The sequence below is a fragment of the Muscardinus avellanarius genome (assembly GCF_963383645.1).
Source record: "Muscardinus avellanarius genome assembly, chromosome: 12".
Lineage (NCBI taxonomy): Eukaryota > Metazoa > Chordata > Mammalia > Rodentia > Gliridae > Muscardinus > Muscardinus avellanarius.
Genome location: NC_137798.1, coordinates 20,475,227 through 20,490,058, shown reverse-complemented (window position 1 = coordinate 20,490,058; position 14,832 = coordinate 20,475,227). Strand labels below are relative to the sequence as shown.

The following is a 14,832-nucleotide window of genomic DNA, read 5'->3' as shown; positions in this document are numbered from 1 at the left end:
TCCCTTCCTTCCTTCTTTCCTCCCTTCCCCTCCCTTCCTTCCTTCCTCCCTTCCTTCCTTCTTTCCTCCCTTCCCCTCCCTTCCTTCCTCCCTTCTTTCCTCCCTTCCCCTCCCTTCCTTCCTTCCTTCTTTCTTCCCTTCCCCCCCCTCCCTCCCTCCCTTCCTTCCTTCCTTCCTTCCTTCCTTCCTTCCTTCCTTTTTCCTACTGGAATTGAATCCAGGACCCTGTACATGCTAACCTTGTGCTCTACCACTGATCCATACTTCCAGCCCCTCCCCCCAATTTTTCTCACCCCTAAATCATCCTATACATTTTCTTTCTAATTGGCTCCATATCTTCCAGGGTTGTGCACAAATAAAGCACAGAAAAGCACAGCAATATGTTTTTATATAATAGCAAATATTACAAAGCAGTATTAACTCAGCTACAAACCAGGCAAAGAGGAGGAGCTAGGGAGCAAAGGATACCTAAGGAGAACCCCACTCCTTTTTATCCTGGTCTTTATGAAGATGTGGCTAAGGTATCATCCATGTCCTCACCACCAAATGCTCAAATTCCTGACCTCTATGCTTTACACAAAATAAATATAAAAATGTATTGCTAGGGTTAATAAAACTTCAGCAAGTTCTAAACAAAACAAACCCTGCATACATAATCTTCAAAATATTTTATTTTTGCCTAAAATTTTTCAAAGATTTATGAAAAAGAGAAAAGGCATTGTTTACTTAAAAAGAATTAGTGAGTCAGTTGTTATGCTACACCTTTCTAACCCCAGTACTTGGGAGGCTGAGAAAGAGAATCATAGGTTTGGAGCCAGCCTCAGCAATTTATTGAGGCTCCCAGCCACCGAGCAAGACCCTGTTTTCAAACAAAAAATAAAATAGGGCTGGGGGTGCAGCTTGGAGGTAAAGTGTCCCTGGGTTCAATCCTCACCACCAAAATAAAATAAAAGATAAAATGAATTAGTGCCTGAGGCCTATGTCTCTGGCAGCTCCCAACACTAAGATGTTGTTCTGTGCCAGGAACAGTGGCACAAGCCTGAAATCCCAGCTACTCAGGAAGCCAAGGAAGGAGGATCACAGGTTCAAGGCCAGCCTGGGCAACTCAGCTAGACTTTGTCTCAAAATTAAAGATAAAACAGGCTGTGGCTGTAGCTCAGCGATAGAGTGTCCTTGAATTTAATCACCAGAACCAAAGTGGGGGAAATAGAGAAGCCATTCTGCAACACTATTAGATACCTGATGGGAAGGGCAGTTAGTAACTCAAAGTATACTAAGGAAAAATTTTGGGCTGAAAAAATCCTGGGCTCTGCACAAAGCTTTCTACAGTTCCATCACATGTCTCAGAAAAGAGAGGATCCAGGAGAGGAGAACTCAGGACTCAATAAAGTGGATTTGGTTTTAAGTAAATGGTAAGGTGATATCTAAAGGTCTCTTCCACAATATCAAAGGCTGGTAGAGTCTGGCATGATGGCTCACACTTGCAATCCCAGTATTTGGAAGACTGAGAGAGGATTGCAGCTTTGCAGCCAGTCCCAGAAACTTAGCAAGGCCCTCAGCAACTTAGTGAGACGCTATTTCAAAATAAAATAGGGCTGGGGGTGTGGCTTAGAGATAGAATTCCCTGGGTTTGGTCTCCCTAGTAACACACACACACACACACACACGGTGACTGGTTGAAAGGCAGTGGTTCTTGACCCTGGCTGCACATTGATATCACCCAGGGAGCTGTTGAAAAGTAAGGTGTTCCAGGTATAGTGGCGCATGTAATACTTAGGAGACTGAGACAGGAGGATCATAGGTTCTAGGCCAGCCTCTGCAACTTAACAAGACCCTCAGTAACCTAGAAAGACCCTATTTCAAAATGGAAACTAAGAACCGGGCAGTGGCTCACACTTGTAATCCCAGTGTTTGGGAGGCCGAGACAGGAGGATTGTGGTTCGCAGACAGCCTCAGCTACTTAGGCCCTTTGCAACTCAGTGAGACCCTGTTTCAAAAAAAGAATAAAAAAATAGAAGTGGGGGTGTACCTCAGAGGTAGAATGCCCCCTGGGTTTCATCCCCAGTACTGCAAAAAATATATATACATACATATATACATACATACATACATACATACATACATACATACATATGGCCTGGGGATGTAGTTCAGAAATAGAACGCCTTTGTGTTCTACCCCCAGTATCAAATAAATAATAAAAATAATAAAAAATTCATACACGTTACCTCTGAACTATGCCTTAGCCCTACTTTATTTTCCATTTTGAAACAAGTTCTTGCAGGATTGCAGCCATGCACCAACCACTACAACTGTCCACCTGAGAACAACTAAAACGGAATTTCTGGGAGAAGGAGCCCAGGCATCTGTGTGTCTGATGAACAATATGGAATTACTGCCAGCTGAGTGCAATAGCACATGCTTGTGATCCCAGTACTTGGGAGGCTGAGACCGGAGGATAGAAGGTCCAAGGTCAGCCTCAGCAATTTAGCAGGACCCTCAACAACTTGAGACCTTATTTCAAAATTTTAAATAATAATAATTTATTATTATTATTATTATTATTATTATGCTGATAATGATGGTCAGAAGTGTGGCATAGCTCAGTTAATGATCCTGGTTTCAAATCTCAGTACTGAAAAAAAAAATACTGCCATAAGGAAGAAGTGTACTGATAAAATGATTCTTTAGAGCAGGGGTGGCTCTGCAGGGAAGCTCTGATTTAGATAGCATTGCCTATTTCTGGTGCAAATACTCTCACCATGGTCAATTTATTTCAAGCTATAATGTGAAGACACTTAAACTGGAGTTGGGAAGGGATGTGCATAATCAGCTCCCATCAGCTCCTAAATGCTAGCTCCAGAACATCACATTAGAAGCTTTTCATGAGGAAGTTTAGTAAGGTATCATGTCCTTGGGCTTTCCTGCCCCTCTGTAACATTTTGCCCTGATGGGAGGATGAAGGAATGACCACCTGGACCAGCAGCTCCCAGTTCAAGTAGAAAGTACAACCAAAAGGTGATCCAGACTCTGTCAGTGTGAGCATCACTAGGACGAGATTTCCCCATTCCCTTCGAGGGTCTGCATGAAGATGGAGATGGCCTGATTGAGGGATTCTTTTTCTGGGACCCCAGCCCTGTGGGGACAGCATATGGTCCATACAGGACACTGGGCCCTGGATCTCTATGACATATTAGAGCTGGCTATTCTTTCTTCCTTTGGGCTCTTCTCATCCAGAGGGTTCCTTTGTAATTCCTCTCTGGCCTCTGCCAAATAGTTCATTTGAAATGTCAGGGGCTTTGTATCCCTTTCCAAACACATATATGTATGCATTTTCTCTTCTTAACTCATCCAGGTTTCTCTCAGCCAACAGAGCTCTCAAATGATTACCATGAGTCTTTCTTTTATGGGGAATAAACTCACTTTGATAATAGCCAGCAGTTCTTTTGCATTTTTCTAAAAGAATTTTGTTTTGATTTTATAGGAACTCAGTTTTCCACATGCACGACTGATCTTTACATCTGCTCTGGAAAGATTCCATTCTATATTTATAGGACAAACTACCTCTAAATTGTTTTTTTAGTGAAAATTCATTTCTTTTCCTTGATGCAATTCTAAAAGAACTTGAAGTTTCTGCTAGAGCTCTGGCTTTTCCATTCCTGATTTTGTTTGTTTGTTTGTTTGTTTGTTTGTTTGTTTGTGGTGGCACGGGAGATTGAACCCAGGGACATTCTACCTCCGAGCTATATACCTGCATCCTGATATTATTTCTTATTTGGAAACAGGGTCTCACTAAGTTGCGGAAGGCCTTTTTATGTTTCCGAGGATGGCTTCGAACCTGTGGTCCTCCTATCTCAGCCTCTCAATTACAAGCATTACAAGCATGCACCACCATGTGGTCCCCGCGAGTTAGTTTGTTTCTAACTGTATTGACACTCTCACTTATTCAGAGACTTTCTAAAGGATCATTAAGCATAACAATTAATTTACCTTCATCACTTAATTCACTATACATTTTGTTTCTTCAAGAGGCTTTACATAAGTAACTCGGCCTTATTAATCCATGTCTTAATGCCCCTTTGGTGTAGCCACGTTCCTACCATGTATGTTTTCTTCTCCAGAAAATCACCTAGTCTCGAGATGCTGAGATGTCATTGTATGCATTTTTTGTGCAAACTTGCTGAGAAAAGCACAAGAGAAGCACCCAGATGCTTCTGTCAGCTTCTCAGACTTTCCTAAGAAGTGCTCAGAGACATGGAAGACCATGTCTGCTAAAAAGAAAGGAAAATCTGAAGACATGCACCCAAGAAGCCTCCATCGGCCTTCTTCTTGTTCTGTTTGGAGTATCACCCCCAAGTCAAAGGAGAACATCCTGGCCTGTCTATTCCTGATGTTGCAAAGAACCTGGGAGAGATAGGAATGACATTGTTGCAGATGACAAGCAGCCTTATGAGAAGAAAGCTGCTAAGCTGAAGGCAAAATGCGAAAAGGATATTGTTGCCTACTGAGCTAAAGGGAAACCTGATGCAGCAAAACAGGGAGTTGTCAAGGCTGAAAAGAGCAAGAAAAAGAAGGAGGAGGGGGGAGCTGAGGAAGGAGAAGGAGAAGAAGAAATTGGCTCTAGTACAGTGTCTTTTTCTTGTCTATAAAGCATTTAACTTTTAAAGAAAAAATTGAAATATAAGGCTCTTTTAGATTTGTTTTTAAACTGTATAGTATCTTTTTTTTTGAATAGTTAACACATTACCAAATGTCTTTATTTTTATTTATTTTTATTTTTATTTTTGGCACTGGGGATGGAACCCAGGGGCATTCTACCTCTGAGCTACACTCCCAGCGCTGTTTTTTATTCTTTACTTTGAAACAGGGTCTCACTGTATTGCAAAGGGCCTCACTAAGTAGGAGCTGAGGCTGTCTGCAAACCATAATCCTCCTGTCTCAGCTTCTCAAATGCTGGAATTACAAGCAGGTGCCACCATGCCCGGCGCAAATGTGTCTCTGTATAGCCCTGTCCTGTTGATATTTTCTTTTTTATTTTTTTGAAGATTTAAAGAAGTTTATTAAAAGATAGAAATACAGAAAATAGAAATACAGCCCCATGCCAAAATGGCATGAGGGGGTGACTCGAAATGAATACACCCCTATTGATATTTTCAATAGCCACTAACCTTGCCTGGTACAGCATTGAGGTTGAAAACTGGCATGGAAATTTAAAAAAGGTTCTTGCTGCACAGCACAATTAGTTATATATGGGGATGGTAGTTGTTTCATCTTCAGTTGTCTATGATGCAGCTTATACAAAATAACTGTTGTTCTGTTAGCTGAAAACCACTATGTAATTACAAAAAAAAGTTGAAACTTTTTTTGTTAACATTCTGGATGCTTCTAAGTAAATACAATTTTTATTAGTAACAAAAAAGGACTTGTTTCATCTGTACCTTAGTTTTCTAATCTTTCCTTTCTGCTGGATAAGTTCAGTCACTCTTCATTCCATTCTCCAACTTCTTGTGAGGACAGCTTTATGCTTTCTTGAGAAATCAGAATTTTCATCCAAAGCCTCTTTGAGTGCTTCTAAAGTTGTTTTCATTCTTAACATATATTTTGAAGTATTTATAACCTGTTTTGGTTGTAGATACTTGAAATTTTATGTATTTTGATGCATCTTACTTTTTTTTTTAATTTTTGGTGGTACTAGGGATGGAACTCTTCTACCTCCGGGCTACACTCCCAGACCACGATCCTCCTGTCTCCACCTCCCAAGCACAGGGATTACAAGCATGCGCCACCACGCCTGGCAATGCATCTTTTTTTTTTTTTTTTAATGGTACTAAAGATTAAACCCCAGAGTCATTCTACCTCCAAGCTATACCCCCAACCCCATTTTATATTTCATTTAGAAACAGTGTCTTATTAAATTCCTGAAGTTGGCCTGAAACCTGTCTGTTTGTCTGTCTGTTTCTCTCGGAGGTTAGAACCCAGAGCCTACATCATGCTAGACAATCAATCTACCATTTTAATTTATTAATCAATTAATTTAATTAATCAATCTTCCTTTTAATTTTTTTTTTATTTTGCCCCTGGGTCTGGCTAAATTGCCCAGACTGGCCCCCAAACTTGCAATCCGCTTGCCTCAACCTCCCAAGTAACTAGGATTATAGGTATGCACCGCTATACCTATCATAACTGAACCTTTTTTATATTGTTAATCTTTTGCTCAATCTGTTTTATTTTTTAGTTTTTGGTATTGAAGATTGAACCCAGGGGTGTTCTACATCCAAGCTATATCCCAAGACGTTTTTATTTTTTATTTTGAAACAGGGTCTCATGAGTCGGGCGTGGTGGCGCACGCTTGTAATTCCAGCATTTAGGAGGCTGAGACAGGAGGATCGTGGTTCGCGGACAGACTCAGCTACTTAGTGAGGCTCTCTGCAACTCAGTGAGACCCGGTTTCAAAATAAAGAATAAAAAATAGGGCAGGGGCTATAGCTCGGAGGTAGAATGCCCCTGGGTTCCATCCCCAGACCCTCAAAAAGAAAGAAAGAAAGAAAGAAAGAAAGAAAGAAAGAAAGAAAGAAAGAAAGGAAGGAAGGAAGGAAGGAAGGAAGGAAGGAAGGAAGAAACAGGGTCTCATGAAATTGCTGGAAAAGGAAAAACTATGGAACCTGTTATCCTCCTGTCTCAGAATTCTAAGTACTCAGGCTATAGGTATGTGCACCACACCTGCCTTCAACTTGTTTTAAATGTTCAGATTTATCTTCTATCAATCCTTTTTTTAAAACTATTTTAAGTCCAAGAGTTGGAAATTTATATTTCTCTCTCTCTCTCTCTCTCTCTCTCTCTCTCTCTCTCTCTCTCTCTCTCTCTCTCTCTCTTTGGTGGTACTGGGGTTCCTGAAAGCCCTTCTACCTCCGGGCTACACTCCCAGACCTATTTTATATTTTTATTTGGAAACAGGGTCTCCTAAACCAGCGCGCAGCTGTCTCCTGTCTCTGCCTCCCAAGCGCAGGGATTACAAGCGTGCGCCACCACGCCCGGCTTATATGTCTCTCTTAATGGCTTCCACTTCTCTGATTTTTTATGTTTTGTTCTCAACTGTGGTTTTTCATTAAAATCCATTCAAGGCTCCTAATTCTTTTTTCTTCTTCCTGAAGTAGACCTTTTATTTTCTTATAAAGGACATTATTAGAACCCCTGGATATAATTTGATGTGGTCTCAGAAATTTCTGATTTTGATGGTTATATTTTAGTTATACAGAAGAATATCCAACATACTCCCCCAAAGAACCTGGGGATGATGGGGTGTCAGGTTGCCAACTTATTCCAAATTGTTTAATAAGTCCCTTCCCCCTTTTGTTTTTTTTAATTTTGAAACCGTGTCTTGCTAAGTTGCTGAGCCTGACCTTGAACCTGCAATCCTCCCATCTCAACCTCCCATAGTATCCAACTCAGATTTTTTAAGTTCATAAACTTTACTTTTAGAGCAGTTTTTAGACTCATAACTATACGAAGCAGGAAGTACAGAATGCTATACCCCCTGTCCCCACACATGCACGCCTCCCTGCTCTCGACACAGCACACCACAGGAGTATACTGGTTACACCTGATGAGCCCCACGGACCTGTCACCATCACCTGTAGTCCACTGTTTACGTTAGGGCTCACTCTCGGTGGTGTACGTTCTCTGCATCTTGACACATGGGTTATGACATATATGCACCATTGTGGTATGGTGTTGAACAGAACAGTTTCACTGCCCTAAAAACCTCTGTGTTCCGTTTGCTCATCCCTCCTGCTCCCCTCATCCCTGATGACCACTAATCTTTTTACTCTCCATAGTTTTGCCTTTTCCAAAATGTTATATAGTTGGAATCACATAGTTCATAGCTTTTCTAAATCCTTTTTCAATGAATCTAACTAAGCTTGTCAAAAATTTTATAACATTCTCCAGAAAGGAAAAAAAAAAAAGAAAGAAATTTAGGTGTCAGTTCTTTGTTTCTACTTGTATGAAGTAGACTTATTATTTATTTATTTATTTATTTATTTATTTATTTATTTTGGTGCTGGGAATGGAACCCAGGGGCATTCTACCTCCAAGCTACACCCCCAGGCCTACTTTTTATTCTTTATTTTGAAACAGGGTCTCACTAAGTTGCAGAGGGCATCACTAAGTAGCTGAGGCTGGCCATGAACCCGGTTCCTTCTGTCTCAGCCTCTCAAGTACTGGGATTATAAGCATGCACCATCACGACTGGCTTGAAGTAGACTTCTAATATTTATTTATTTATTTATTTATTTATTTATTTATTTATTTATTTATTTTGGTGGTGGTACTGGGGTTCCTGGAAGCCCTTCTACCTCCGGGCTACGCTCCCAGACCTATTTTATATTTTTGAAACAGGATCTCTTACGCCAGCGCGGCTGGCTTCTAACCTGCGCGATCCTCCTGTCTCCGCCTCCCAAGCGCGGGGATTACAAGCGTGCGCCACCACGCCCGGCCAACGTTGTGTTTTTAAATATTAGAAGTCGAGCCCGGCGTGGTGGCGCACGCTTGTAATCCCCGCGCTTGGGAGGCAGAAACAGGAGGATCGCGCAGGTTCGAAGCCAGCCGCGCATGCTGGCTTAGGAGACCCTGTTTCCAAATAAAAATGTAAAAATAGGTCTGGGAGTGTAGCCCGGAGGTAGAAGGGCTTCCAGAAACCCCAGTACCACCAAAAAATAAAAATAAAAAAATAATAATAAAAATAAAAATAAAAACACAACGTTGAGCCAGGTATGGTGGTGCATGCTTGTAATCCCAGGATTTGGGAAGCTGAGACAGGAGAATCACAGTTCTTGGACAGCCTCAGCTACTTTGTGAGGCCCTTTGCAACTCAGTGAGACCCTGTTTCAAAATAAATAATAAAAAATAGGGCTGAGGGTGTAGCTCGGAGGTAGAATGCCTCAGGGTTCCATCCCCAGTACTGCAAATAAATAAATATAAATAAATAAATAAATAAATAAATAAATAAATAAATAAAACCACAGCAATCCATGAGAACCTAAGTCTGGTCTGAGTTCCCTGGGTCATACTGCCACCACCTATTACAGTGTCCCCAGGACAAGTGGACCACCAGCTCTTTGAAGCCCCAGGGTTGCCAGAAGACATCAGACATGCAGGAACACTGGTGTGCACCCCACCCAGAACAGACCAGTGGCTGGCAACAGGCATAGACCTCAGTGCAGGGGTTAAACGGTGCAATAAGCATTGGCCAATGGCTCTCCTTCTTCTGAGTTTGCTGTTTATTCTGAAGCATTGAAAGCTTTATCCTGGCCACAAAGGTCTCAGAAAACTCCCTATTCTCAGCTTCTTTTCTAGATTCAATAGTATTGATTCCCAATATTGGTAATTGGTTTTTATTTGTCATTTAAATGAATGTGGGGCAGGATACTTGGAAAGATTATGGAAAGTCCTATAAAGTATTACAATTAACTTCACTAATTTTACCTTTTAAAAAACTACCTGGGTCACAGACAGCCTCAGCTACTTAGTGAGGCCCTCTGCAACTCAGTGAGACCCTGTTTCAAAAAAAGAATAAAAAACTAATCCATGCATATCTATGTTCATAGCTGCACAATTCACCATTGCCGAACTATGGAACCAACCGAGATGTCCATCAATGGATGAATGGATTACAAAACTATGGGATATGTACACAATGGAATTTTACTCAGCCATAAAAAAGTACAATTACAGCATTTTCAGGGAAATGGATGGAACTGGAGGACATTACGCTAAGCGAGATTAGTCAGTCGCAAAAAGTACGAAATCAGATACTTTCACTAATATGTGAAAGCTAAAGTGAAATGGGTCATAGGAGGAGCCCCAGGTGAAAAGGAGAACCTATGGAGGAGCAAATAGGGCAATCTGACTGAGGGGAGGGGAAGTGGGAAAAAGCTCTCTGAGGCACATGATGTATTTAGACAAACGTATTGATATCAATCACTAAGCCAAGCGTGGGAGGGAGGGCTTGGGAGGGAAGGGGGTGGGGATTGGATGGGGGCTGACTGGGTGATGTGTGCATGTGTGTCTACACAAGTTTGTTTTTTTTTTATCCCACTATGATGTATAAATACAATGCACCAATAAAATAAAATAAAAATAAATAAACCTTGCCATAAAAGAACAACAACAACAAAAAGGAATAAAGGTATAGCTCAGAGATAGAATACCCCTGGGTTGCATGACCAATACTGCAACAAAACAAAACAAAACAAAACAAAACAAAACAAAACAACACTAACTGGGTGTGGTGGCACACACCTGTAGTCCCAGGACTTGAGAAGCTAAAACTGGAGGATAATAGGTTTGAAGCTAGCCTCAGCAATTTAGCAAGACTCTGTTTCAAATAATAATAATAATAATAATAATAATAATAATAATAATAATAATAATGATGATGATGATGATGATGCCGGGCGTGATGGTACACGCCTGTGATCCCAGTACTTGGGAAGCTGAGACAGGAGGATCACAGGTTCAAGGCCAGAATCTGTTTCAAAATTAAAGGGGTTCTTTTTTTTTTTTTGTCTTTTTAAAATTGGGGATTGAACCCAGAGCGCCACACTTGTAACGCAGGCACTTTGCCACTGAGCTACATCCCGGGCCTGAACTTGTTTCAAAATTAAAAGGAAAGAAAAGGGCCTGGGTTATAGCTCAGAGGTAGAATGCCCGATGAGTTCAATCTCTAGCACCAAACTAAATAAATAAATAATGAAAAGGGCTGGGTGTCATTCAGAGATAGAATGTACCTAGGTTCAGTCTCTAGTACCAGAAACAAACAAAATTCAAGAACATGCCGGGCGTGGTGGCGCACGCTCGTAATCCCCGCGATTGGGCGGCGGAAGCAGGAGGATGGCGCTGCTTCGAAGCCAGCCTCTCTGGCTTAAGAGATCCTGTTTCCAAAAAATATATATATAATAGGTCTGGGAGTGTAGCCCGGAGGTTGAAGGGTTTCCAGGAACCCCAGTACCACCAACAAAACAAAACAAAACAAAACAAAAAAACATTCAAGAATGTGCAATCCAGTTCTTGGTGATGAAATCCTATGTGCAGATTATTTCTGCTCCTAGTATGAGGCCCTTTGGGTGCTGCTCTTCTGAACAATACTCTTAGGAGGTACTGGGTACTGGATGGAGCCTTTCCTCAATGTGGAATCTTGTCATTGAGCCCCAAGAGACCCACTCCTTGTCCAGCTCAATGAGGTGTCCCATCTTGTTGACAGTGAATCTGTGGGTCAGCTGGGGGTGGTTAATTTTTTTTTCTTTCAGTACTAAAGATGGAACCCAGGGGCATTCTACCTCTGAGCTAGACCCCCAGCCCTATTTTTCATTCTTTATTTTGAAACAGGGTCTCACTGAGTTTTGAAGGGCCTTGCTAAGTAGCGGAGGCTGTCTGCAATCCTCCAGTCTCAGCCTTCCAAATGCTGGGATCACAAGCGTGTGCCACCACGCCTGGCCTGGGATTGGTTAATTTTGACTGCATAGGAGTGAGCTGGCCTTGCTCATGTGGCTAATCTGGGCTGGGCAGGGCATCTCTATTCATCTTGGCTGACCCAGTTCATGTGCCTGGGGTCAGCTAATATGGGTTCAACCCCCAGTACTGAAAGAGAGAGGAAGGAAAGAAGGAAGGAAGAAAGAAAGATAGCTGCTGACATCTTGCAGCCAGAGGAAAATGTGCACATGGGACTATCTACATGTATTGAATTCTCACACTGTACCCATAAAGTTGTGCAGTTAAAATATCAATTAATAAGCTGGGCATGGTGGTGCATGCTTGTAATCCCAGTATTTGGGAGACTGAGACAGGAGGATCACGGGTGCACGGCCAGCCTCAGCTACTTAGTGAGGTCCTCCCCAACTTAGTGAGACCCTGTTTCAAAATAAAGAACAAAGCCGGGCATGGTGGCGCACGCTTGTAATCCCCATGCTTGAGAGGCGGAGACAGGAGGACCACACAGGTTCGAAGCCAGCCGTGTGTGCAGTGGCTTAAGAGACCCTGTTTCCAAATTAAAAAGTATAAAAAATATAGGTCTGGGAGTGTAGCCCGGAGGTAGAAGGGTTTCCAGGAACCCCAGTACCACCAAAATAAAGAACAAAAATAGGGCAAGGGGGGCTGGGCGTGGCGGCACATGCTTGTAATCCCAGCATTCAGGAGGCTGAGACCAGAGGATTGCAGTTTGTGCACAGCCTCAGCTACTTAGTGAGGCCCTCTGCAACTTAGTGAGACCCTGTTTCAAAATAAAGAATAACGGGGTGTAGCTCAGAGATCCAATGCCCCTGGGTTCCATCCCCAAACCCGCAAAAATCAAAACCCTTTGATGAGGCTTATGAAAGAACTCTAATAGGACTAGGTATGGCAGTACACATCTGTAATCCCAGTATTTGAGAGGCTGAGACAGGAGGAGGTCTGCAGGTTCAAGGCCAGCCTCAAAAACTTAATGAGACCCTCAGCTATTTAGGGAGACCCTGTTTCAAAATAAAAAATAAAATGGGCTGGGGTATGTAGCTCAGATATAGAATCCCCCTGGGTTCAATTTCTACTACCAAAAGAACTCTACACACCGGGACAAACTAGCCCAATTTCCTCCTCTTTCAGAGAATCTGAAAGTAAGAAATACAGAGGGAGTCAGCAGCTGGTGAAAATGGTGTTACAAAAGTGGGAAAAAGCCAGGAATAGGAAGCAGAGAGTCACGGCCCCCTGGTTCAGAAGCAGTATTTACAAGGTTGTTGCGGTATCACTAGATTTGCCACAGTATCTGGATTAAGTTTCTCTTTTTTTTTCTGAAGCCTGACATAAAACTCCCATCACATAAAAGGATCCAAACACACCTCTGCTCCTGTAATCTGAAAAAGTCCAACCTATTGCGCCCACTATCGAAGAGAAAATGCAACACAGAGCAGCCGATTCAGTGTCCAAAGGTTGCTCTGGATTTGAGCTCCAGGAGGAAACCATGTTTGGGTAATTTTTGTGTCATCCCACAGCACCTAGTACTTATGGGGAGCATCAGGAGGTGCTTGTCAAAAACCGGAACGAGGGCGTGTGCAGTAAGTGCGGTGTGTGGGACTCCCAGTACAGGACAGTCGCCCTTATAATCCTGGCGCGCTGCGCTGCGCTGCACATCCTGGGTTTATCCTCTCACCCAGATCTATCACCTGCTCTTCTTCTGGCCTCCTCTGTTCCTTAAAAGGATGCTATCAGAGGATCTCAAGATTGTGCTTCCTTATCCTGTGGCTTCCCATTGGGAAAGGCAAAACAGGAGCACTGCTCCTAGTAATGGGAAGAGGGGAGAGAGCTGGGAAATCATTTTTACCGTTTTATTGGTACAATGCAATTATACATCATCATGAGATTCAACGTGATGCAAACACACTTGCACACATCACTGGCTGTATTTCCCTCTGTATAACCCCACCCCCAAGCATCATTCCTCTTCCTCTCTCCCCATACATGCTAGTGAGATTGGACGTGAAACCTTCTTGTATGGACATAATCTTATTTGAACTGCTCCCTTCCTCAATCCTTTTTTCTCTCCTCCCCACCCCTCCCCCAATCTTCTCCCACTATTATACTGGTTTCCCTCCTCTTCTATCTAGAGTCCGTGTGTGTGTGTGTGTGTGTGTGTGTGTGTGTGTGTGTGTTACTAGGGGTGGAACCCAGGGGCTTTTCTACCTCCGGGCTATACTCTGACCTATTTTATATTTTATTTGGAAACAGGGTCTCACTAAGTTGCTGAGAGCCTCACTAAGCAGCCGAGGCTGGCTTCGAACCTGTGTGATCCTCCTGTCTCAGCCTCCCAAGCGCTGGGATTACAAGCGTGCGCCACCACGCCCGGCCTATCTGAAGTTCCTTTTGTTTCCTATGTTCAGTCTAGCTTCCACGTACGAGAGCAGATATTTGACCCTTGACTTTCTAAGACTGGCTGAGCTCACTTAACATAATATTCTCTAGTTCCATCCACCTTGCTGCAAATGGCATAGTTTTGTTCATCTTTATGGCTGAGTAAAATTCTATTTGGTGTATATATGGCACATTTTCATTTACATTTGTGCACTGATGGACACCTACGTGGTTCCATAATTTGGCTGTTGTGAATTGTGCTGCTATAAACATGGGTTTGCATGTGTCACTATAGTATTCTAACTGAAATTCTTCTGGAAAGATTCTGAGAAATAATATGGCTGGGTCGTACTGTGGTTCCAGTTTGAGGAACCTCCACACTGATCTCCAGAGTGCTTGTACTAATTTGCCATCCCACCACCAGTGTATAAGAGTTCCTATTTCCCCACATCCTTGCCAGCATTTATTAGTATTTGTGTTCTTGATGATTGCCAATCTAATTGGAGTTAAATGGAATCTCGGGATAGTTTTGATTTGCATTTCCCTGACTGCTAATCATCTGAACATTTTTCATATATTTTTTGGCCATTTGTATTTCTTTTGAGAAGTGTCTATTCATTTCAATAGCCCATTTTTTTGATTTGGGTTATTTGGGTTTGGGGTATTAGGGTTTTTTTTAGTTTTTTATATATTCTAGATAATAGTCCTCTATCTTAGCCGGCATAAATTTCCTCCCAATCTGTAGGAAGATCTGGGAATTCATTTACTACCACCCTGTGTGGATCTGGCAGGGCTGTGTGCCAGGCAGTGTCTCCACAGCTCCAGCTGCCCAGGCCTCTGCTCTCTGCTCTCTTTGGACCTGCAGTAGCAATAGCTTCTGGCTGCTGCTAAGCCTTGGGTAGTTCATTAGCCTCTGGTGAACTCCTTAACCCTGCCACACCTCTGAAAATAGTGCTG

The 14,832-nt window shown here is 42.4% G+C and overlaps 1 pseudogene across 1 annotated transcript in view; it reads right to left on the bottom strand.

Moving 5' to 3' along the window:
• Window positions 1-14,832, bottom strand: part of LOC308271346 (UDP-glucuronosyltransferase 2B31-like) — a 138,783-nt pseudogene that overhangs the window by 101,717 nt on the left and 22,234 nt on the right. The gene's annotated exons all lie outside the window — the stretch shown is intronic.